The following is a 22,121-nucleotide window of genomic DNA, read 5'->3' as shown; positions in this document are numbered from 1 at the left end:
CCTCGGTTGCATATTCAGTTTCCAAATATTTTCTTCCTGTGTGTAGCTTGTTTTCATCCTCTTAACAGAGTCTTTGCAGCTCAAGAGTTTTAAGTTTTGATGCATTTGTTTTTGAAAGTATTTTTTCTGGATAAAAATTCTGTGTGACTGTTTTTTCCTCTTTCTCAGCATTCTAAAAATGTCACTTCATTGCATTCTGATTTTCATTATTTTTGATAGAAATACATGTCTTACTGCTGTTCCCAATATTCAATGTGGCTTTTTTCCTCTGGTGGCTTTGGATATTTTCTCTTTATCTTTGGTTTTCAGCAATTTGCCTAGGTGTGGTTTTCTTTGTATTTATCCTCCTTGAAATTAAGTAAGTTTCTTGGATCTGTAGGTTGATTTCCTTCATCACAATCTAGAAAGTTCTCAGATGTTTTTCCTCAGATATTTCTTTGTCCCATTCTCTCTTTCCTCACCTTCCAGGACTCCCAGTTACACCTGTAGTTGAGCCATTTGATATTGTGACACAGATCTTGGGAAGTTTTATTGTTTGTTTGTTTTTAAATTATTGGTTCCACCCCGCCTTCAGATTTGCAGAACCTTCTGCTGTTTCTAGTTTGCTGTTAAGCTCATTGTAGTAGTTATTTTGGAAGTTGTAATTTTCATTTCCAGCTTTTCTGTTTAGCTGTTTAGTTTCTGTTTTATTCTGCTGAAATCCTTCCCTGTTCATGTTCATCTGTTCATCTTTCCCACATGATTCTTTAGTACATTTAACATGGTTATGTCTGCTCATTGCAACATCAGGGTCATATATGGGTTTATGGAGATATAAACTATATGACTATTTTTTCTCTTTTTTATGAATCATGTTCTCCTCCTCTTATTCCATAATTTTTTATTGTGTACTGGTCATTGTGTGTAACAAACAGTAAAGACTGGTGAATATCTACCCCCCAGGAAAGGGCTTGTCCCTTTTTTGGTTGTGCTGCTAATGTGGAGGATTGAGCTGGGCCTGGACTTTGCTGTAGCAAGAGTTAGATTGATTTCATCATTACCTTCAAATATTTTGAGAGTGGGATCAGGGCTTTGTTTTCAGCAGAGCTTCAGAATGATCCCAGTAAGACCTTGGAGATCTCTGTGTTTTAGACCTAGGCTGCCAACTTTCTGAACAATGAGGGACTCTCTTAGTTTTATAGCTTGGCTGCTAGTTTTGGGGACACTAATGAGTTTTCTTTGCTTTCCAGTCTTGTGGCTTTTTTCTCCTCAGGAGATCTCTCTTTGCCCTATTGTTTTTTTAACTTTTTTTTTTTAAATAGAGAGCGAGCGAGAGATAACAGAGGGACAGGGAGAGAGAGAATCCAAAGCAGGCTCCATGCCCAGTATGGAGCCTCATACGGGGTTTGATCTTACGACCCTGAGATCATGACCTGAGCTGAAACCAAGAGTCAGACACTTAACCAACTGAGCCACCCAGGCACCCCTGTCCTGTTTTTTAGAGGAACTTTTTCAGCTCTCTTTTCTTCCAGCTGCTCTGCATCCAGGGAGATAAGGAGCCTGTGATAGGGAGTCTCTCAACTCTTGTCTTCTATCTCTATGTGCACTGTCTATATGTATTTGGTAAAGACCCAAGTGAGAGAGTTGGCAGGTGAGTGTGGACTTGCCATGTGTTTTGGGCTCCTTGAGATTCTAACCCAACACTCTGGCTCACGTGTAGACATTAAAAGTTGGTTAACGAGCACCTGGGTGGCCCAGTCAGTTAAGCATCTGCCTTTGGCTCCGGTCATGATCCCAGGGTGCTGAGATAGAGCCCTATGTAGGGCTCTCTGCTCAGTGGGGAATCTGCTTCTCCCTCTCCCTCTGTCCCTCCCCTCCACTCGTGCGCTTGTGTGCGCGCTCTCTCTCTCTCTCAAATATATATAAAAAAAAATGTTGGTTAACAGTTCAGCTGGTGGGCGCCTGGGTGGCTCGGTTAAGCGACTGCCTTCGGCTCAGGTCATGATCCTGGAGTCCCGGGATCGAGTCCCGCATCGGGCTCCCTGCTCAGCGGGGAGTCTGCTTCTCCCTCCAACCCTCCCCCCTCTCATGTGCTCTCTCTCTCTCTCTCATTCTCACTCTTTCAAATAAATAAATAAAAATCTTTAAAAAACAAAAACAAAAACAGTTCAGCTGGTATTTTCTTACCCTTATTTATGGCAGATTCTTCTTGTAACTCTACTAGGGATGAAAACAGTTGTGGATCACCAGTCTCCTTGGAAGGCCTTGTGAATATCTGGTATTTACTTCGATTCATTTTCTTTCTGTTCAGAGCTTTTTTTTTAATGGGTTTCTTTTTTTTTCTTTTCTTTTGAAAATTGTGGTTTTATAGCTTTTTTCAGCTTATGCTCATTGTTATGGAAATTGTTTTACTAATTTTTTTCTTAGCTATAGGTATGTTTAACATTTTACTAATGAAGCATCAATAGCTTCTTTATTAATTTCTGATTCTTAGGCATTTTGTTTCCTTAAGCAGTGGTCTTAAAAAACCTTTTGATTATATATTTCATAATAAGAAAATGAGCACAAAAGCCCAATATATGTACATCTTACAAATTACAGACATATACCACTTTATTGAACTTTTTTTCACATTTTAAGACATTAAACATTATAAGATTCTTGAAATTTTAAAAATTTTGTATTCACCTGATACTGTTGATAGTGGATATACGTGTATTTCAGTTCATTGCTTTGATGACTGAAAAAAATTTAATTTCTTGTAGATCTGTTTAGATTATGATTGTATTTAACTCATCTAGCTGACAGGAGGACAAATGTCAACTTTGCCATTTTCTTGTTAGTTTATTCTTGATTATCAAGATTTAATCCTTTTGTTGTTCCAGGAATCTCTTTTTTTTAACACTCCTCTTCCATTTTGTGAGAATTAGTTTCATTGAAACTGGTTAAAATGGTTTGTAATTCCACTTGCCTAGACCCCCGTAGACTGACACCCTGCAGAACATCAAGCCTGGGGCACCTGGGTGGCTCAGAGGGTTAAGCGTCTGCCTTCTGCTCGGATCGTGATCCCACGGTCCTGGGATCCAGTCCTGCATTGGGCTCCCTGTTCCTCTGGGAGCCTGCTTCTCCCTCTGCCTCTCTCTGTCTCTCTCTGTCTTTCTGTCTCTCTCTTTGTCTCTCATGAATAAATAAATAAGATCTAAAAAAAAAAAAAATCAAATCCAATAGCATACAGAAGGGGAATCCACACAGACAAGAAACTGCAAAGACAGTGAGGCCATGTGAAGCTTCTATGAGCTAAGGAGAGGGGTAGCGCCTGAGGATCCAAAGGGGAGGAAGGCTGTTAGCAGGAAGGTGAGAGGAGATGTTTGGAAAAACAAAGGTTTCCCTATTATGCAGGTCAATTTCTTAGGTAAAGGGGAGTCTCTGTTAGTAGCTCTCTTCCTGGTACAGGCTCTCCTTTCCAAAGTAAATTTAGGCAGTTGAGGGGGAGGCAGAGAGCTCCCCCCCCCATCTGCTAGGTTTTCATTAGTCAAAATAATGTTGATGCCAAAGTGGCCTATCCTGGGGCAGCCTTCCCTTGGCCCCTGTAATACCTGGTATGACACCTGACTGCTGACCTGTTGTCCACAGGAAGACCTGATGTCTTACATATGTTAACTATGAGTAAAGCTTCATTTCCTTTCTCTCTCCCTATTCAGTCATTTTGTGTCTCCATCCCCCCCCCATCCATTGGTGCCCTGCACTTTGTGGCTCATTGCCCTAGAGAACTAGAGCCAGTTATGTATTTGGGGGGCAGCTCCTTCTTCCACATTCTCAGAGCTCCCATTGCCTTTGTTCAGACAACTCTCCTGTTGCTCCTGTTAGAGTAGCTGTTTCCCCCTGGGCCCCTGGCAGGCACCATCTAAAGCCCAGCAGGATCCTTCAGGAAGGATGCTTCCTTGGTAAGTCCTGGGGTGAGCCATCTCTGTAATTTTATGGAATGGAAGTTACAGTTATCCCACGGGATTCAATTCATTTAGACCAAAGAAGGCATCATCTACTATAAATGGCCTGGGAGTTCAACCTTGTCTTTGCCACTTAGAAGCTTGTGGTAATGTTCAGTTTTACCTACTCTCTGAAAGGTACTCATTTGTTAAGTGAGGTTTATAATACCTATCTCTGCCCTTCTCTTCAGACTTTAAGGATTAAGTGATGTACTGAATGTAGAAGTCCATAGTAGACTTCCCAAAGCTTGAATGGCTTACGTAGGATTGCTGGAGAGAGAGATTTTGAAATTTACCTTTAATAGTGGAATGCACAGTAAGGTGAGTGGGATAGAAATTTGATAGCTTTTCATTTCCTGAGTTTTCTTTACAGTGACATTCTTAATTTCAAATGAAAGGAGGTGGACAGTGGTTAAAAGGCATCATCTCTGGAAGCAGAGACTTTTTAGGTTGGAATCTCAACCACTCTATGTATTGTGTGACCGTGGGCCAATCTCTCTCCTGCCTAGTTTCCTCATCTGTAAAATGGGGATCATGCTAGCACCTTCCTCAGGGGGTTGTTACAAGGATCAAGTGAAAGACATAAGCATGTAGAGCACTTGAGCAGCGTGCCTGGCTTGGCCTTGCAGGCTCAGTAAATGTCAGCTAGCATGCTTCTCATCTTTTCCTTTCTAAATGCCCTTGTGTGATACAGTCCTGGTTAACATTTCAGCCCAGCAGAGAATTCATAATACAAATCCTGACTAAAAAAGGTATTTAAAATAAGAAATCACACAGTGTTTACTGGAGCTGGGATATTCTTTGTTTTGTTGGGGGTTAGTATTGGAGGCCAGATGTTTTCAGTGCTTTTTTGCATGAATTTAATCTCCTTGTGTTCAAGTCATCAGCAGAAAAGGAGTGGAGCACCCGCTCTGCATTACTTCCGACCTCTGAGGAAGAGGCGGGCCACCCAGCGAATCTTGTCAGTTTCTCCTCTGCAAGTCTCTTCCCACCTCCCCACTTCTGTCTTCCTTCCTTTCCTTAATTGTTGCAGGAAGGTGCTGTGTAGTGGTGGTGATGGCTTTTTTGGTGGCAGGATAGAGACTATCAATATGCAGTTCTTTTAGGTTGAAAATTCTTGAGGTTGTGTGTTATGTAGTAAGGGAGGGCCATGATATATTTGAAATGGCATGATTTTGTTAGTTTAGGTTTTTAGGTTTGGTAACTCATTACCTTGCCTTCAGTGGATTTTGGCCACTTTGTTAGGAAGATTTAAGGGCCATTTATTTTAAGCATTGAGATTGATAAAAAATAGTATTTAATCTCATTGTATTTGTGACACAGGAAAATAGATCCATTATACATCTTTGGTATCTGAATTATGTAGTATTTATTTTAGTAAATTTCCATGGAATTTCATTTATCTCTGTGGTTGTGAAGGGAGAAGATAAAATTGGATATGAAACTTGCTGGAGTGCATTTTGATTTCAAGTCAGCTGACAATCCCTGAATAGGTTTTTGCCACTTGAATTCTCTCAGTTTACTGTATATGTGGAGTCAGTCACTTAATCAGGACCCCTGTGCTTGAAAGGCTCTTTAGACTTGAGGTCTGTCTTTGGGAGAGTGGGCTTTTCTCGATTTGGAGAGAAGGGTGATGTCAACTATTCGGAATTATAGTGGGTGGTGGAAAGAACAGAACAGAATCTGGATCTTGGCATCTTCATGACTTCAGGGTTGACAGATTCAGCTAGCATTTCAGGCAGAATTCAAACTTAACCCCAAACTGCAAAAGTAAAGGAGCTTTTGTTAAGTGAAATAAACATCGGGATTTCAAATATCAAAATACCTCCTGTTTGCAATATCCACATTTCCATGCCCTTTCTTTCAGTGGGTAAATTGGCCCATCGTCTCTACCTGCCCCAAACAAGAGCTGGGTGGGGCACGTTCTCTATGTTGGCCACTTGCCACCAGCATCCGCTTTGTCCTTTGCAGACAGGTGGGTTAACTACAGTCACGTGAGGAGAATGAGAACGGCCCTCTGCATTCACAAGTCCTGTGCTGTTTCCATTTCCCCTTTGCCATAGCAGCCTAAGTCGCACTGCCCAGCTGTGACAGTAGTGCGTGACAGGTGCCCAACAAGTGTGAGTTTAGCTTTCTGTAGTAGCTGCCGTTAATTAAACATCTCTGCCTCCTTGCTGTGTTCTTTGACAACATGACTCATCCTTCCCTCATGTTTACACTCTAAAGGGGGGGGCGTTTCTGTTGGCCTTATTTTACAGATGGGGAAACTGAGGCCCAGGCAGTAATAACCTCCCCAGAGTCCACGGCTTCTGGTGGTAGATCCAGGCATGGAGTCCCAGTCTCCAATGCTCACATCTCTCTTCTCTCCCCTTTATCATGCAGCCGTTGGTCCTCAGAAAACATTTTCTCCAAGATCATATTGGATGCCACTAATTAAATGATTACTACTTTAATTAAGAGCAGACAGAACTTAATGCTAGAAATATTTTCTTTGGCAATAAGTTACTTTCTCGGTGACTGAAGTTTTATATTCATTTCTGGGTGGTGATGGTTTTTTCCCCTTGTGTTTGTCTTCTGTCACAAGCTGTGTGGTATTCTTGTAGTCTGGTAGTGAGCCATTCAGCTCCCTGATTACTTTAGATATAGTGAACATTAGGGTTTTTGACTAGAGGCTCAAGGGGATTGAGTGTAGATGCGCCATAAAATGTTACTGCTGTGTTAGTCAGTCTTCTTTGAACACACAGGATCCCCTGGGGGTGGAAGTTTATGGACCTGTTTGTTATACTGGCTGGTACTATAATTTATCCTCAAGGGGGAAAACAAGTAACTGAAGGTACTTGTTGAAAGGCACATGAAATCTTTATGTCAGGTTTAGTATTACATAGCTAGCTTTGAAATAGATTTTGATTTTGGAATATGTAAAAATTGTCATGGTAATGAAAAAAAAAAGAGGCCTCTGCAATGCAGCACTTACATCTGCTGTTTCCATCTGATAACGCACAGATTTCCTAAGTACTTCTGTGCGTTTTTGTAACAATTCTCTTTGTCCAGATTTAAGGTTCAGCATATTTCATGAAACCGAACGGTAACCCTGATTTGGTTTTGATGTGTTTGGTTTCCAACAGGATGTTGATTGCTGACTGTAAGATATTAAGTTGTCCTAATGTCTCGTGTGCGTTTGAAGCGGAAGGATACAGAGTCATGGGGCGCCCAGAGCAGCTGACACTGGTACCTGTGGTACATTTGTCTTCCTCTTGAAATCGCTATGGAAATGCAGAACTCCAGGGAGAAGCTAAAGATTAAAAATAAGGCACTATCCCTCTCTTGACCACTCACGGCAGGCCAGCAGGTCCCTGGGTAGGGGCCTGGGTGGGGTCTGTGGTAGCATTGGACTGTGGTTGATGTGAGGATGGGTGAGAAAGGCAGGGTCAGCAGAGCTGGAAGTTAACGGTGTGAGGCCTGGCACGGACAGAAAGCAGGTGAATATCGGAATGAAGGAAATAAAAACACAGGTGACGAGTGAGTCAGGTTCACAGGTGCTCACAAACCAACATGCAGTCAGAAACCAGGGACAGTTTATAGGTACAGGAGAACAGGAGAGACTCAGACCAAAGAGTAAAGCAACTTTAATCATTGTTAAGAAAACCTCTTTTTTAAAAAAATTTATTTATGATGGCCCAGGAATGGCTTCCAGGAATTTCTTAGTTGCAGCTGGGAAGGTGGAGCCAAAGGGAAGAGCAAGGCCATTGTTGAAAAGTTAGGAAAAGAGAGACATTTGTCTACTCGACGGTTCCTTGATAGGTGGCATCATAAAAAAGAATTCAGTGTGTCCCTGTTATGTACATGATTCTAGACATTAAGAAATAGGTGATTCAGGGGTGCCTGGGTGGCTCAGTTGTTAAGCGTCTGCCTTTGGCTCAGGTCATGATCCCAGGGTCCTGGAATGGAGCCCCGCATCGGGCTCCCTGCTCCACGGGAAGCCTGCTTTTCCCTCTCCCACTCCCCCTGCTTGTGTTCCCTCTCTCACTGTGTCTCTCTCTGTCAAATAAATAAAATCTTTAAAAAAAAAAAAAAAGAAAGAAATAGGAAATTCAGTTTTTACCCTCACGGGGCTTCTAATTGAGTTGAGAAGACAGAGCATGGGCATCCCAAGGCAAACCACAATGGGAAGCAGATGTGAGCTCTGTTGGAGTTGGGGGGAAGGGGTGAATCTGCTGGGCTTGGGGCGGGGGGGGGGGCGCGTCCGGGAAACCCGGTGGAGGCCACAGAGCATGTCTTTGAAGGAGCTGAGTTTGGAATCCAAGGTGGGACTGAAGGTGAGGTGGATCCAAGGAGGATGGAGGTGAGTGTCTCCCCCACCTTCATGGGCTGGTTCAGTCTTTGAGCTAGCTTCCTAATTTGTAAGATAATTAAAACATTCCTGCCTTTCCTGTTTGTATCAGGATGGTTGCAGAGATTAAATGAGATGATTCATTTGAGAAAGCCCTTTGTAAATGGCACAGTGGGTTCAAATTGCCATGTGCAGTGGAGAACCTGTGGGATAACAGGCTTTGTTTTAATTCATTTCTCACATGTAAATGAGATTGCACTCATCAGTCAGAGGTGTTTCATGAAGGTCATGATTATAGGGAAAGGGTCGAGGAACTGTTTTTTAAGCAAGGTTAGTATATATCTGAGATTTCACTTATAAATTTATAAAGCATAATCAGTATTGAAAATTAATGTTTAATGTGTATCTGAAGTGTTTTACATTTTTGGTTAATAAAAAGAGGAAGTCTATTTCAAGAGTAAGTTACTGAGCTATGAAAAAAATAGAAGTCCATTTAGTAGCAAAGTTACATGATGCTTCTCATTCTACATTCTGAAACAGACTATTTTTAGCATCTCTTTGAATCAGTGATGAATTCCAATTACAGGATTCAGTAATTAAAGCAGAGAAAAATATAACGTCGTTTAGGCAAAAAATCTTTCCCTTGAGTTGGATCTCTTTCAACTTTTAAGCTATTATGTTCAGGGCCCTCCCCACAGTCATTGGTTTGTCATCTTTGTGGGGTCACAAGCAACAGGAAAAGTGCCAGAACATCAGCCAAGGACACAGTGTCCCACTTTTAAGAAAGGAAGTTTGAAAAATTCTGGGATTCTGGGATGTCTTAATGGGCGAGTGTTGCATCTCTTGTTGTCTGCAAAATTCTGGAACAGATCTTCAGGGACCCCTTGGCCTCCCCGTTTTCCCACCTTTCCTGTTGGTCAGCTCACTCCCCCACTGAGACCCCTGTCCCCTCTGTCTCCTGCATCTGTCCTGCCTGCTCCTTTCTTTCCTGCACTCTCAGGCTGTCTCTGAGTGTCTTGAAAGAAACTGCCTGATGGTGCCAATTGGTACCACTCCACATTTGTATTTAATGGTTGTAGATTGTTCCATAATGTTGCTAAACAGCGTTTAAAACACTTTGTCGTAGTCAGCAGTCTTTCCTCAAGCTGGAAGCCTTATTTTATCTTGAGCAAGTTATTTATCTCTTTATGCCCCTTGCACAAAAGCTCATTAACCATTTGGCTGAATTGAAACGAGTGCTCTGTTGACCCAAATTCTCCTGCTCTTTGCTTGGGTGAAGCCCAGCACTTAAAGTGGTGACCCATGGGGCCAATACAAGGTCACTGGACACAAGGCAAGTCCAACTTTCTGGGTTGAAGGAGGTCAGGAAGAGGCATTGTGATTTTTTTTTTTTAACCTAAGCATTCAAGAAAATTCACTTATTTGGCAGATGTTTTTTGAGTGTGGACTGTGTGCCAAGCACTGAGCTGGGTTCTAGGAATTTAAAAATGAAAATGAAAAAAATTTTCATAGTGAAGAGTGGAGGTAGGGGTCAAAAGTGTTAGGGCTCACAGGTGGCTGGCTGCCCAGGGCCAGACCTCTCTGCCATGAACATTAAAAACATCAAACAAAAAACCTCAAGACTTGCAGTAGGCAGAAGCACCATAAACTAGATAATCCATTTTTCCTCTGAAAATGGATTCTGTTTACTGTGAATTTCTGAACATCTCAACCTCTAAATTATTTGATCTCTTAGCAGCTCAGTGCATTGTTGTGATAATGAATAACTAGGCAAATTTAAGAATAGAACTAAATCTGAACGTCTTCGATCATCTTGGTTTTAGGTTCTTGTGTGCTCATGTATCCGCTCACTCTTTGTTTTCTTCTGGACCAAACATTGCTCAAGAGGATGTTGTGAACCTGATTCTCTGCGAAGCCCTGGGGGTATAAAGATGCAGGTGACCCTCACAGTCCTGGTGGACGTGACCATGTGGAGGAGAACAGGTTGTAATTAATGGTGGTGGTGGGGAAGTAGTAAGTAGTAACAGCAGTGATTGGTCCTCTTTGTTGCTTATCACGTGCAAGGCCTGGAGTGTCCCACGGATTAGCTCACGTAACTCCCACAGTCTCATTTTTTGTAGTTTAGGAAATGTAGGCTTAACTAACCTGCCTGGAATGTTGGAGTGTGTAAGTAAGTGGGGGGATGTTGTCGGTGGGAGCTCAATTCGGGCTTGAGAGCCTACCGCACTGTGGCATTCAGTACTGCCCCTTTGGTTGGTGGGCACGGAGAAGGGGAAAGTGGATGCTACGGGGAAGCTGAACAAATGCTTTGTAGTGGAAGTGACCTGAGTCTGCTCACTGGGAGGGCCAATGAGCAGGGAGAGGCAGGTGCAGAGAAACTCAGGAGTGGAGGGCTCGGGGCATGATTGCAGCTTGGGAGAAACGGTGGAGGCTGCCCTGCAGAAGGGCAGCCTGGGGATCCTATTCCAGAGTGGCGGGGCAGAGAGGAGTTTTCCTAAGGAGTGTGCCCAGCGTGGCGGCAGCGTCCAGAAGAGAGAACCAGTAAAACAAACTGGCAGGCTGGTGGCGTCGATGGGGAAGGCGTGCTGCTTCCCTCAGGCCACATCTGGTATGTGTCGTTCTGAGCACTGCACCTCCTGAAGGACAGGCCAGAGAGCACCTGGGAAAGACTGGAGAGACAGGAACATTGAACTCTGCCTTCAGATACTTGGATGTTTGCAGAGCTGAGGGTGTGGTAGATTCTGCTTGGTTTCAGTGGGCAAAACAGAGCGTTGGTTTGCAGTTATAAAGATGTAGGCTTTAGGGGCGCCTGGGTGGCTTGGTCGTTAAGCGTCTGCCTTCGGCTCGGGTCATGATCCCAGTGCAGGATCGAGACTGGCACTGGGCTCCCTGCTCAGCAGGAAGCCTGCTTCTCCCTCTCCCACTCCCCCTGCTTGTGTTCCCTCTCTCACTGTGTCTCTCTCTCTCTGTCAAATAAATAAATAAATAAATAATCCTTTAAAAAAAAAAAGATGTAGGCTTTAACTGAATATAAAGAAAGCCTTATTTCAAATAGTGTTTCTTAACGAGTGGGGTTCCAAACTCAAGGCTTCCCTCTCTCTGAACAGTGTTCAGGCAGGTGGGTACAGGGAGAGGGAGGGTGGAGGAGAGCTCTGTGCTGCCTGGGGGCGATGGATCTTGACCCCTTCTAACGCTTGCCCATGAGTTTCCCGTAGCTTCCCTGGAGACAGGTAGGCAGATACATGCTTTTCATTTTATGAGCAAGCTCTGGATCTGCTGCTCCTGATCCTGACTCCCCCATGATGTCCTAATATTTAAGTGATGATACAGCATTTATCTTTATATTAACTTTGTATACTCTGTGCATCTCAGAAGATAGGAATCAGTCTCTTGGTGTCACTTTGAGCCCCATGCAGATTTGAAGTCTTTTCCTGTTTATTGCAGGTGCTGCTAACCTTTTCTTTCACCGCATGTTGCCCGTATCTCTGGCCACTTAGCACTTTTGAACTTGCGGTGAGGTGTCTTTCCATATATAGCCTCACCTTTGTCTGACTCATGGTTGTATTTCTTATGCGTAGTGGGATAGTAAGTGTTTGAATGGATCAATGAGTGGTTGACAGGACCCAGATCTTTATCTGGGCTATTCGATTCTTTGACCATTATTAGCCCAGAGGTGTGGACCAGCTGTGGATCTCTGCAAAAGTCATATCAGGAATTGATCGTTCATTCCTTGTATTTTACTAGGTAGTTACACTGTTCGTTAAGTTAAGGGGAAGAAAATACTGTTTTATGACCCTTGTATTAAGGTCTGGAATAAGTACTTTTTAATGAACAGATTACTCAAAATGGGGAGAATTTTTCATTTGTACTCAGAATTAATGTGGTTTTATTAATTACTAAAGACATGAAAATGAACCTGGCTGAGACTGTGATACACCTAGGTGACCAGTGAATGTCAGCTGGCTGCAATTATTTCTCTTACTCATAGCAATATTCCTTCTCAGACTCGTTTCATATTTTTTGTGTTTATTTACTCTTTCCCACCAGATAAAGCTTGCTGGAGGCCAAGACCTTGTCTTAGTACTTAGTGTTTTTGTTTTACCTTCTACAAAAGAACTCACTCATACATTGAATTGAATTGTGGGGCCAACTGAGTGTGTCCCTACCAGCTCTGATTTCAAAGACGTAGGACTGTTCCAGCATTGGGAATTGGAGCACAGGTATCCAACCTGAGAGGCCAACGAGGGGAGACACAAGACTGCTGTTTTACCGTGTTGTCAGACGATTCTAGCTAAAAACATTCATATTAGACATTCTGATGAGATTTGTTCCTCTGAAGCTAATGGCGGCTACAGGTTCTAAAATGCCTAACAATCTTGTAAATAGAACTTTATATGTGAATAGTTAAGAACTCTTACTGATGACATGATCTCCTGGGGAGGGAGGAATTTAGAATTTGAGTCTGGTTAACGGGGTAGCCCTGGAAAGCGCAGCAGGGCAACAGCTCTCTGGAACAGCTTCTCCTTTCTGGAAAACTAGAATTGGGAAGCTGTAGGGGGATGGCAAGGACCAAAATAGTAAAGCCTAGTACAATCAGATTAGGATAACATTGGCAGATTAACAGTGAGTCATTTGGACACAACCTGTTCTCAGGTTAAACGTTTTCATGTCGCGGAGTTATTTATCTCATATTGACTTGGATTGTTGTGGATAATTAAGATAGAAGGGCATATTACTGGGGACAGCTTTATTATCATTGACCTTTTAAAATGCTCTGTAGAACAAAATTAGGTGTTTCGTGAGATTAAATTCAGTCATTTCTCTCAGCACAGTATAGAGGAATGTAAATTGAACATCAGCTGAACTGCTTAGGAGGTGAATGGTCTGTAATATATTTGTAATGACCAGAGCTCATCATAAAGCTGTTGGAGCCTCATCCATAAATGTGTTTGGACACATTTTACTAGGTAGTTACTTACCCTGGCTTGATTATCCTTGGTCTGTGATCATTCCTTGCAAAAATTCCATTTTTTTTCTTTTCTTTCTTGTTTTTTACACTGAATAGCATAAGGAGTTTTAACTTAGCAGTATTTTAAGAATTAGACTGAGGTCTGATGCCATCATATTGAAAGCAGTATTCAAAACCCGAAGGAGCAGGGATAAGTACCTCTTTGAATGGAATTTTATTTTATTTTTTTAAGATTTTATTTATTTGAGAGAGAGAGCGCGAGAGCATGAGCAGGGCAGAGGGGGAGGGAGAAGCAGACTCCCCACTGAGCAGGGAGCCCAGTGCTGGGCTAAATCCCAGGACCCTGGATCATGACCTGAGCCAAGGGCACATGCTTAACTGACTGAGCCACTCAGGCATCTCCTGAATGAAATTTTAAAGGGAGGAGTCCTTAAGGATCATCCAGTTTGTTTCTCTGTTCATTGGCTTGTTCATTCATCTAATCAACAAATATTTGAGTGTTCATATACCCTTCTCTTGGTTATTCCTTTCCCCTACTGGTAATAACCCCTCAATTTAGTATCTCAAACCTGAACTGTTAAGAGCTGCACTGTTCAGTACAGTAGCTGCTAGCCCTGTGTTGCTATTTAAATTAACATTCATTAAAATGAAATAAAATTAAAAATTCAGTTCCTCAGCCACACTAGCCACATTTCAAGTGCTCAGTCAAGTGCTCTGTGCGGCTGGAGGCTGCCATTTTGGATGGTGTTCATCCACAAAACACATCCATCATTCCTGGACAGAGCTGCCTTAGTGGTTCTGGCTCTGTCTTCCGAGAGACATCCTAGCATCTCTTCCACTTCATCACCCAACACCTATGTCTGTCAGGTTTGTTCCCTTTAAAAAATTCTCCTGTCTTATTTTAGGTCATCATCATCTGTAATATATTTGTAATATATACAAATATATGTTGTTACCAGGGCTGTGATGTCCTTCCTGCCACCCCCTCCCCTCGGTGGCTCCACTCCCTCCCTTGTGCTCTCTTAATACCATGTATACACCTTTATCACACTGAATACTAGTTCCTTGTTTGTACAGTTTTCTTCTGGTGGACCAAGGGGTTGTTGGGGTTGAAGGACTGGGCCTTGATCTTCCAGGGTGAGGACACACGCAGTGCCTGACACACTACTACAATAAATGTTTGTTGAGCAGCTAGAGAGCTGAATGGATGGGGGGAGGGGGCTGTACTAGGTTGCATTCTGAAGGCTAGGTACAGCTGGGATGCGTGGAAGCGAGAAGAAGGCGTTCATGCTGGGGGAGCATCATGGATGCAGGCCTGTGGTAGGAAATGACAGGGCAATTGTGCTCTTAGACCACGGCCACGGAGAAGCATTTTCAGCACCACCCAGAGCTTAACCATGGGGCATAAATAGAATTTCAGTTCTGGTGTTGCATTTAAATGTGTTTCCCTGACACCTCTAAGTAGAAGTGCTGGGTTTCACACTTAATAGCCTTAAACTGTAGCTTCCAAGGAGTTAAAGATATGCTCTACCCTGTAAAATTAAGCAACACATTCACAAAGTCTAGTTGATTCTTCAAGACTTTGATGGTTCCTGACTTAAGTAAGACATGGTAGCGGCAGAGCAGGAAAGAAAAATGCGTGTGTACGTGTCCACAAGGAGGCTGTCTAATACCGCTGTTCAGAAGAGTGACTGCAGCCAGACCCCCCGGTCCTGACCCTGCTTCTTACAAGCTGTGTCATCCTGGACGTGTCACCTTCTGGGCCTCGGTTTCCTCATTTTTTGATGGAGACAGATGTTACCTGCATTGTGCGGATTAAGTTAAATGTATGTGACATGTGAGCACTGTGCTTAATCCTGAGTAAAGCATTCACCAAGTGATAGCTATTAACAGATTAACAGTACGTAGCATTTCAGGCAAATGGGAAAACTCATAGTTGTATTTCCCAAAGGAAGAATTAACACATGATTGCTAAACACAAACGGTCATCCAGAAAACACACACGTCAGACCCTTTCCTTCACAGTTAGCTAGACAGAACCATCTCTAACGTGAAATGTAGAGTGCTGGGTACTTTCAGAATCATGCAAATAAGGTGATCTGATAGAGGTAAAATTTGACCTGGATAATCAAAAACCTAGGGCTAATTCTCTGTGTTTGGAAATAAGGTGATCACTAATGCAAATTACTTAGGAAAAACTCATTTTGCTTTTACTCTGCATAATCAAGAGCTTGCTGTACAGCTACTCCTAAGGAAGGGGAAGAAAATTATGTGCTGCTTTTAATTTTAAATAAGCAAACTAGTGGGATGTGTATAAATTAGAGGATCATTGAATGATCTGTTTTTTTCCCTGCTTTCCAAATGGTAGTGACAGTCTTAACTGTGTAGGTTCTCATCTACCGGCCTACATATAATTCATGCATATGCAGAGAATCCTCTTTAATAGACTCAAAGTTGCTTTCCCATTTGGAAACTGCACAGTCCTCCTTTCCCGTGCCTGCACGGCCTTTGCCTGGCCTCGCTCCTCCCTACTCCTTGTCCTCTGAGACTGTTTGATACATCCCATTCCACCGCCTCACTCTTGCTCTCGTACAGCTACCTCACTGTATTGTAATTATTGGCAGGCATTGGTCACCATCACAGGACTGTGAGTTCTCTGATGAGCAGGCATTTTCTTATTCATTTTTGTGTCTGCATTGTTGCCTTACAGTGGGGAGACTTATTCATACAAGATGCTTGGTAAACTTTTGCTGAATTAGTGAATGATATTCACCAAATTTTTCTTCTGCGTATTCTTCCTAAATAAACCATAACTCTGTTGGGGTAGGAAATTCTATACTTTCTGGTACTGCTTAGCTCCAGAGCATTGATAAACAATATCAGATTGCTCTACAGTCTTGCCGTTCTGAATATCAGTTATTCTGGAAACGCTTTCTAGGGTAGATTCAGCAAGTATTAAACCTTTGTTACTGTTTTATCCACATATGTTCTATTAAAGTATTTATAAAGGGATCACCAAGATTTTTATTGAATTTAAATAGATTTTTAAAAAGATTTATTTGTTTATTGGGGGGGGTGTAGGATAGGAGGAGAGGGAAAGAGTCTTAAGCAGACTCTGAGTGGAGCTCAAGACCCTGAGATCATGACCTGAGCCGAAACCAAGAGTCCACGCTCAACTGACTGCACCACCTGTATTTAAATTCAGGTGCCGCTGAATTTATTATTTTTGTGTGAAAAATTGATACAGAAGCTCTTGTCTGATAGAGTTCTTGTGTGAATCATCAATGTTCAGTTCATTGTGGGCAGTAATAAAACCTTAAATGTATGTGTGTTGAATCTATGAACTGAGCAGTTCAGTTGAATATACCTGTAATATACTTGGCTTTTTGTTTTTCTGCCCTTTAGCTATTTACTGTGATTTCTTGATGTTAATTTCAGAGCTTATTCCAGGATAGGGAGTTGGAATTATACAGGAATTCACATACCTTATTAGCTTTCTTGCTTAAACTAATTAAGAAAACTAGTTCTGGGATTGGAACTCCCTCAATGAAATTGTTGAAATGTGAAATTTGAATTTAAGACTTTCTTGAAGACTTGAATGCACTTTACTTACTGTTACTGAAATTTTTTTTTCAGTTTTAATTTTGACTGCTGTACTATTGATATCTGAGCCAAAGTGGTGATGCTACCGGAGGGGAATTTCTGCAGCCCGTAAGTCAACAGTTATACGGTAAGAATGTGTGCCTCTTACCTTTAAAGCCATTTAATTTCTGTAACATTATAGTTCAGAATTCTAATTTGAAATAGAATACTATAAAATATTCTAATATTTCAAAATATTACATATTAATATATTTTAATATGTAAATATTAACAGCAGATAATATTTTAGAGCTTTAGATCCTAGTCAACAGTTCAAGAATTTGAAAGAGAAAAAATATAACTTGATATATTCATTTCATATTAATTTTTGTGTGAAAAACAAATATGGCTATATAGTTTATGACTTATTAAACTGGGGTCTAATTTTTCCTTCCTACATATTTTGCCCATTTACTTTTTATTTCTTGGGGTTTAACTGGTTCTTTATTATCTGATTTTTGTTAATAATGAATGGATATGAACAGTCAAGATGATAAAACTTAAGCCTAGGTGGATTTTACTACAGCTTACTCTGAACTGAGGTGATGTTGATTCCAACAGTGGCTGAAATGAGGTTTTGAATTATTTAGAGATTTAAATTATGTATATTGCTTTATCTTCAAGGAATAATTCAAGAGTAATGAGACATGGCCAAACCAGTAAGGCAGGTTACTCCTTTGAGCTTCATTTTCCTTGTACAAAATGTCTATCATTTGTTTTATAGAGTTGTAAAAATCAAATGAGATGCTCTTTGTGAAATTGTCTTTTTCTTCCTTTTATTTATTTTTTTGGAAGAGTAGAAGGGAAAATGACAAGTCTCTTGATTTTGAGGTGGGTTTTAGAGAGAACATAATGCTCTTAATATCCTTTAGAGGAAAGGATGCTGGATGACTTAATCTTTAGTTCTGTCTCTCCTTCGCTGTGGGCAAATCATTTCATTAATTTACTATCAGAAAATTGAATTTGATTTTCATACTTGCACTTTACAGGTAATTTTTCAGGAATATGTCTGTATTTTTTTACTATAATGAAACTAAGCTAGAAATCATTATCAGATTATCTGTGAAATCTCCAGATATTTTGAAATTAAATACCACATTCTAAAAGTCCCATGGGTCAAAGAGGAAGTCACAAGGGAAATTAGGAAATATTTTGAATTGAATGAAAATGAAAATACAACATATCCAAATTTAAGGGATGCACCTAAAGCAGTACTTCCGGGGGAAATTTATAATGTTAAATGATTATAATAGGAAATAGAAGTTTTGAAACAATAATCTAAACCTTCACCTTAAGAAAATAGAGGGCAAAGAGCAAATTAAGCCCAGAACAAGCAGAGAAGGAGTTACCAAAGATAGGAGCAGAAATCATTGAAATAGAAAACAGAAAAACTGTAGGAAAAAAAATCAGTGAAACCAAAAGCTGAGTTTTTTTAAGGAGATCAATAAAATTGATCAACCTGTAGTTGCCCTAATCAGGAAAAAAAGGAGAAGGCAACAATTTCTAGTATCAGAAAAGAGAGACCATCAGTATAGATTCTACAAAAGGAAGTTAAAGGGAATATTATGATAACTTAGATAAATGGACAGATTTCATCAAATTCACAAGGCATTTAATTTGATTTCCATGCTTTCACTTTACAGGTATTTTTTCAGGAATATGTCTGTTTTTTGACTATAACGAAAATAAGCTAGAAATCAGTATCAGATTATATGTGAAATCTACAAATATTTTGAAATTAAACATCACATTCTAAAAATCCTTTTAGAAGGAGTGGATAGCATGCATAGCTCTTTATTCAAGAAATTGAATTTGTAGTTAAACACCCCCTCCTCCCAGAAACCTCTAAGCCCAAATGGACTCACTGGTGAATTCTACCAACTTACTAAGAAAGAAATAAAACCAATTATATACAAAAATCTTCAGAAAATAGAAGGAAGAGAACACTGATTTATTTTAGGAGGCCATTATTACTCTGATATAAAAAAACAAAGGTATTTCTCAACAGAATACTAGCAACTTGAATAAAGTTTATATAAAAAGTATAATACATCATGCTAAAGTGCCATTTATTCCAGAAATGCAGGATTGTTTCTTCATTTGAAGATGAGTTGTATAATTCACAATATCAACAAACTACACAGAATTCTTCAAACCTGTATGATCATCTCAGTAGGCTTATTAGAAAGAGCATTTAACAATATTCATCATTTATTCACGATAAAAACTCAGAAAAGTAGGAGCTTTCTCAACTTGATAAGAGGTATCTATGAAAGACCTCCAGCTAGTAATTATAATAATTGGTGGAAGACTTAATGTTTTTGCCTAGCATTGGGAATAAGGAAGGATGGTCACTCACTGTTCTTACTCAGAATTGTCCTAGTCAGTGCAGTAAAGCAAAAAAGGAAACACAAGGCATATAGATACAGAAGGAAGAAAAATTAAAGTCCCATGGCAAGGGACCTGAGAAATGAGCTTTTTAGCCTTCTAGTCTCTGATATAGGGAAGGAGACAGTGGAGGTGGGAATAAATGTTGAATGCCTGTAGACAGTGTCTACTACATTTGGATTTCTGTGGTTATGATCTGAAAATCATGAGAGCAAGGCCACGTGTATATGACTTGTGGGTTTCAGTTACTGTTTTCTCTAAAGTTAAAAGTTAGCAAAATCTCTTGGGAGAGTCTTAGTTCAGCATTTCTTCTTTGTGCTGATATAACCAGAAAGCTTTGTGTAGTACTTAAAAGTTATGCATTGGTTTAAACTTCACTAAATAGCTCTTGTTTTTTGATTTAAAGAAAAAGGCTATTTGAAACAATGCTAAGATGTCCTTTTAAATTCTAAGAGGGCATACAAAATTACTTGTTAAATCTGTTAAAACTATCATATATCTTTGGATGAGTTAACATTATTTCATATGCTTGTTGTCAATATCTTGGAATGCATTGACATGTTTTGTATAATAATGTAAGCCACATATTATGCCTGTTGATTTCTGCTAAATAATTTCCATACACATATTTTTATGTCTGGCGGGTAAGAATTGAGGAAACCCTGAGTCCTTGTCCCAGTTGCCTGGGACAGTTGTATGGCAAGCTAGTGTTTCTCCGGATGGTGTGACTGGAATCATACCTAAGTCTCTTGCAATCAAATAGTTTCTCAGCCTCAGTGGAATGCTTACAAATGTAAACAGATACATAGTTTAATAGTTGTGTGCATTTCCGTATTAATTGTATTTGACCCTTGAACAGTGCAGCGGTTAGGAGCTCTGACCCCCACACAGTCAAAGCCACTTACAACATTTGACTCCCCCAAACTTAACTACTGATAGCCTTGACTAGAAGCCTTACCAATAACACAAACAGTCGATTAACACATAGTTTGTATATTATATGTAATGTATACTGTATTCTTACAGTAAATTAGAGAAGAGAAGATGTTACTAAGAAAATCATAAGGAAGAGAAAATACCTTTACAATACTGTACTGTACTAATGGAAAAAAATCCACTTATAAGTGGACCTGTGTGGTTTGAACCCATGTTGTTCCAGGGTTAGCTGTACATGTTACTGACCATATTAGTTGATGCTAGATACTAGGTATGGCAGAGTAGTGGTATAGTAGAGGGAACATAAGTTTAGTAGTTAACAGAAAATCTTGAGTTCAAATGCTAAAAACATACAGGCTTAAGCTTTTGAGCAAAATCACTTAAATCCTTGATCCTCATTTCCCTCATCTCCAAAAGGAGGATAATCTTGACGAACTGCTGAAAACATTAAAAATAATACTCAGAGCTTCTAGCAGACAGTGGTGATGCTAGCAGCCCAAATGGTGATGCTAATAGAGGATCTTAGTTGCAGAAATGTTATAAGACTCTGGTATCTGACAGCTGGTTTTGAATTGGGTTGGAAGAATTAATATTTTTAAAATATCTATACTACACAAAGCGATCTACAGATTCAGGGCAAACCCTGTCAAGATTCCAATGGTATTTTTTACAGAAATAGAACCTAATTTTAAAATTTGTATGGAACCACAAAAGATCCTGTCTGGATAGCCAAAGCAGTCTTGAGAAAGAACAAAGCCAGAGGCATCATGCCCTCTGATTTCAAACTACATTACAAAGCAATAGTAACTAAAACATCATGGTCTTAGTGTAAAAGCAGACACATAGATCAGTGGAATAGAATAGAGAGCCCAGAAATAAATCCATGCATATACAGTTTATGACAGAGCAGCTAAGAATATACAATGAGACAGTCTCTTCAATAAATGGTGTTGGGAAAACTGGACAGCTACATACAAAAGAATGAAACTGGACCACTACCTCTACAGCATACACGAAAATTAACTCAAAATGGATTAAAGACTTGAATATAAGACCTGAATCCATAAAAGTTCTACAAGAAAGTATAGGTGGTCTGGGCGATGATGTTTTGGATCTGAATTCCAAAAGCAAGGGCAACAAAAGCAAAAATAAGTGGGACTACATCAAAGTTTTAAAAAGCTTCTGCACAGCAAAGGAAATCATCAGCAAAATGAAAAGGCAAACTACCGAAGGGGAGAAAATATTTGCAACTCATATCTCTGATAAGGGGTTAATATCCAAGATATATAAAAAACTCATACAACTCAGTAGCAAGAAAAATCTGATTAAAAAGGGGCAGAAAATCTGAATAGATGTTTTTTCAAAGAAGACATTGGAAGGGCAGCAGGTACATAAAAAGATGCTCAATATCACTGATCATCAGGGAAATTTAAATCAAAACCACAATGAGATATCCCTTCACACCTATTAGAATGGCTATTATCAAAAAGACAGTAAGTGTTGGTGACAATATAGAAAAGGTGCACTGTTGGTGGGAGTGTAAATTGGGGCAACCACTGTGGAAAACAGTATGGAGTTCCTCAAAAAGTTACAAGTAGAACTGCCATATGATTCAGCAGTTCCACTTCTGGGTATTTATCCAAGGAAAACAAAAACACTAAATTGAAAAATTATCTGTACCTCCATGTTCATTGCAGCATTATTTTCAATAGACAAGATATACAAACAGCTTAAGTGTCCATCAGTGGATAAATGGATAAAGAAGATATATGGTATATGGAAACCATAATGGAATACTATTCAACCATAAAAAAGAATAAAATCTTGCCATTTGAGGGAACATGGATGGACCTTGAGGACATTATGCTAAGTGAAATAAATCAAAGAAAGA

General features: G+C 40.2%; 1 protein-coding gene across 3 annotated transcripts in view; it reads left to right on the top strand.

Moving 5' to 3' along the window:
* WASF3 (WASP family member 3) overlaps positions 1-22,121 on the top strand; it is a 123,989-nt gene that overhangs the window by 40,153 nt on the left and 61,715 nt on the right. For 2 of the 3 annotated variants that reach the window (XM_025875308.2, XM_025875307.2), the window contains exon 2: positions 16,901-16,994. The gene's annotated coding sequence lies outside the window, so the exon portion shown is untranslated. Of the gene's footprint in view, positions 1-16,352; positions 16,470-16,900; positions 16,995-22,121 lie in introns of those variants that run through there. The other variant, XM_073894754.1, reaches the window with a different exon arrangement.

Source organism: Callorhinus ursinus, unplaced genomic scaffold, assembly GCF_003265705.2.
Source record: "Callorhinus ursinus isolate GAN/ISIS: 27379988/994484 unplaced genomic scaffold, GSC_fseal_2.0 scaffold7, whole genome shotgun sequence".
NCBI classification, from domain to species: Eukaryota; Metazoa; Chordata; class Mammalia; order Carnivora; family Otariidae; genus Callorhinus; species Callorhinus ursinus.
This window is presented reverse-complemented; position numbering and strand designations above follow the sequence as displayed.